Source organism: Hevea brasiliensis, chromosome 7, assembly GCF_030052815.1.
Source record: "Hevea brasiliensis isolate MT/VB/25A 57/8 chromosome 7, ASM3005281v1, whole genome shotgun sequence".
Classification (NCBI taxonomy): domain Eukaryota; kingdom Viridiplantae; phylum Streptophyta; class Magnoliopsida; order Malpighiales; family Euphorbiaceae; genus Hevea; species Hevea brasiliensis.
Genome location: NC_079499.1, coordinates 8,684,829 through 8,688,778, shown reverse-complemented (window position 1 = coordinate 8,688,778; position 3,950 = coordinate 8,684,829). Strand labels below are relative to the sequence as shown.

Genomic DNA, 3,950 nt, shown 5'->3' with positions numbered 1-3,950 from the left:
TATATATATATATATATATATATATATATATATATATATATATATATATATATATATATATATAAAATGTATTAATTAAAAAATAAAATATTAATTTAAAATGTATTATTTAATAAAAATAAATAAAAATAAAAAATAAAATAAAATTATTTACATATTTTTCTTTTATATATTTATATATGTATTTGAGTTGAGTTTATTTTTATTATATTAATTTAAATTTTAAATTAAAATTTTAATTTAAAATTATTTTTAAATTATAATTAATATTTAAACACATAAAATTACTAACTTCAATTTAAGTTTATTTGAATTGATCGATTTATCTATATTTTTTTTTAAATCCTTTCTTGGACTATCCCTTCCCTTTGTCACAAATCCAACTGGCAATCTTGCATGAAGATTGGACTTGAGTGGTCCCGCCAACCTGCTCCCGGGCCCACCAGCTTTGGGAGAACCAAAGAGTGTAATTGCTGCAGCTTTGGGACAACCAACTTATTGTATTTTAAATTGAGCTTATTTAGTTGAAATTTGTGTGAGGGTAAATTTAATAATTATTAAATTAAATATTTATTTTGAAATAAGTGTAAATTTAATTAAAATAAGAATAAAATTAATTAATTAAAGTAAATTTTGATACGTCAAAAATCACTAGAAAGCCAAAGAAGATGAACTAAAATTTGGACTTTTATGTTGTTTGGATTGTGTTGGCTTCTTTCCACGAGTTCAATCTAAATGAGCAAGACTTCTTCAGGGGAAACGGAGCAGTTCCAAAAACTCTACCAACTGGAGATGGAGAAAGAAGAAATAGACTTCAAAGCTCATGTTCTTGTCCTTCCTTATCCTGCTCAGGGGCACATAAACCCCATGCTACAATTCTCCAAGCGTTTAGTCTCCAAAGGTGTCAAGGCCACACTAGCAAATACCATAGCCATTAACAAGTCCATGCATGCTGACCCAGCTTCCAAAATCGATATTGAAACATATTCTGATGGCTTTGATGAGGGTGGCTTTCAACAGGCAGAGAGCACAGACGTTTACCTATCAACTTTAAAACTTGTGGGTTCAAAAACCTTGTCAGATTTGATCAAGAGACTTAAAGATTCAGGTCGACCTGTATCTACAATTATCTATGATGGGTTCATGCCTTGGGCATATGATGTAGCTAAGCAGTTTGGACTGCTAAAGGTGTTGTTTTTCACCCAGTCATGTGCTGTTAATAACGTGTATTACCATATCCAACGGGGTCTTCTTCCACTGCCAGTTCCAGGACCAACTGTCTCGCTTCCTGGACTGCCTCTGCTTCATTTTTCAGACATATCTTCTTTTGTATCTAATTTGGGATCATACCCAGATTTCTTTAATCTGGTGCAGAATCAATTCAGAAACATTGATGAAGCACACTGGGTACTTTTTAACTCCTTTAACAAAATGGAGGCAGAGGTATGTGTACATTACCTATTTAAGGTTTATTCTTATACTTTGATGCTTTAATTTTCTATTTGTAGTTTTTTTATTAGGTGGTAGACTGGATGGCTAAACGGTGGCGATTGGGGACAATAGGACCAACTCTTCCATCTATTTACTTGGACAAAAGACTTGAAGATGATAAAGATTATGAAATCAATCTCTTCAAGCCAGACACAAGCACCTGCATGAATTGGCTCCAGGATAAGCCTAGTGGTTCAGTTGTGTATGTGTCCTTTGGAAGCATGGCAGAACTTGGAGCAGAACAAATGGAGGAGCTTGCTTGTGGATTAAAGGCAAGTAATTGCTACTTCTTATGGGTTGTCAGGGCATCAGAAAAAGCTAAGCTGCCTAAAAACTTCATAGAGGAGACGTGGGAGAAGTCTTTGGTGATCTCATGGTGCCCACAACTGCAGGTGCTAGCTCATAAGGCAACAGGTTGCTTTTTAACGCATTGTGGGTTCAATTCTGTTCTTGAAGCACTGAGCTTTGGATTCCAATAGTGGGAATGCCTCAATGGACAGATCAACCCAGAGGATGTTTGGAAAATAGGAATTAGAGCTCAGCCAGAAGAGAAAGGCATGGTGAGAAGAGAAGTTGTGGAGCTTTGTATAAGGGAAGTAATGGAAGGTGATAAGGGCAAAGAGATCAAGGAAAACGCAAACAGATGGAAGAACTTAGCTACAGAGGCAATTGATGAAGGTGGAAGTTCAGATAAAAATATAGATGAATTTATAGCCCAATTAATCAATTAATTAATTAAACAGCATGTCTCATCTTAAAAATGAAGGAGTTTGATCTTGGAGCAGTGATGCATCTTTCTTGCAGCTAGCTAGATCTATTGTCTGCATGAAGTTATATTGAATTATTGATCGTTTAACGCTTAAGCGGATCTTGTGTAATCTCCTCCTCTGAAATAATATTTGAGAATGTCAATGAGAGTTGGTTTGATTGGTGACTAAACATGTATGTTTGCCAACTTTTCTGGCTTGGCTTCATTGATGAGTCTCCAGTCTCCACTTTTTACTTTAGTTTCTTTGGCTACGTTACAGGAAAATTATGCCATGCCACAAAAATTTTTTTTCTTTCCTTATAATTTTTCTATTTCTGATATGAATAGTCTATTCTTTTAAAAATGGTAAAAAAAAAGTTAAATTTTACTATTTTTATAATTTTGCTCTAAACACTTAATTCTTTTTTTATTTTAACAATTACACCTGAATCAACACTGCTAAAAATTAATAGAACTGTCACTTAACACTGTTTTACAATTGGATCCTAATAATTATATTAATTTAGGGGAATTAATATAGCTGAGATAGTAATTCCGTTAATTTCTAATGGTATAGTTACAATTATTCTGGTGTCAATAGAGTGCAATTATTAAAAAAAAAAATTAGGATGCAATTAAAAAATAATAAAATTTGTGATTTTCTTTGTCAATTTGCTCTTTCTCGTTGGCTATAGTGATCAATTTCATCTTAACTTTCGAGAGGAAGGATCTCTTAAAATAATAATAATAATAATAATTAAAAAAAATAAAAATAGAGTATATTTTAATAAGTAAGTTTTGGATGCAGTGATAAAATTCATTACATTTTCAGAGAGAATAACTTAAATTTAATCCTTGAAAAAGATATTATTGAAAATGGCAATTTCAAATTTTATAGGAATTAATTTTATATGAACAGATATTGATAAATATTTAATAAATAAAAAATAGAGTGTATTTTTTTTTTTTTTGGGTCACGTTATGAATGATGCAAAGTCATATCCTGCAAATGTTTGGAGCCCAAAACGTAGATGAAAAGTCAACAAATTTGAAAAACTCTTAATCTTTGGTTTAATTAATTAGGGAAAAGGACATTTTCAATAAACAGTTTCATATATATAAATGAAAAAGAAGACAAATGGCTATCATTCACTTTCTCAAGAAATCTTAATTAACATTCATCATCACCATCTATATCCGGAAGAATTTTTATAATACAAAATTGTTCAAATTCTATAATGATATTTAAATAATTTAGTTGAAGATAGGGGTGAGCAGATTTCGGTCTAAATTAAAAAATCAAATTGAACTGATTCAATTTGGTTCAATTGGTTCGGTTTGATTTGATTATTTTCATAAAAAATAAAAAAAACAAACCGAACGGAAATTATATATATATCAAGGAAACTCCAAAATTTTTTAGTTTTGATTTCTAAGTTTTTGTTTATGTTTTTGTTATTGATATTTAATATTAAAAATATGAAATCTTACAAAATTCGATTTGATCAGTTTAAAATCGAACCAAACCGATAAAGATTTGATAAGTTTAAAATCGAACAAAACCGATATTTATCAGTTTGGTTCTGTTTGATTCCCTCTTAGTGATCGGTTTAGTTTGATTTTTAAAATTCTTAATTTTTAATTTTTAATTTTATCGGTTTGGTTCAGTTCAAAACTGAACCGACCGTTTGCACACCCCTAATTAAAAATA

General features: G+C 30.6%; 1 pseudogene; it reads left to right on the top strand.

The window, feature by feature from the left end:
- The first annotated feature begins 691 nt into the window (after positions 1 to 691).
- LOC110633365 (UDP-glycosyltransferase 74F2-like) lies at positions 692 to 2,430 on the top strand (annotated as a pseudogene).
- The last annotated feature ends 1,520 nt before the right edge of the window (positions 2,431 to 3,950 follow it).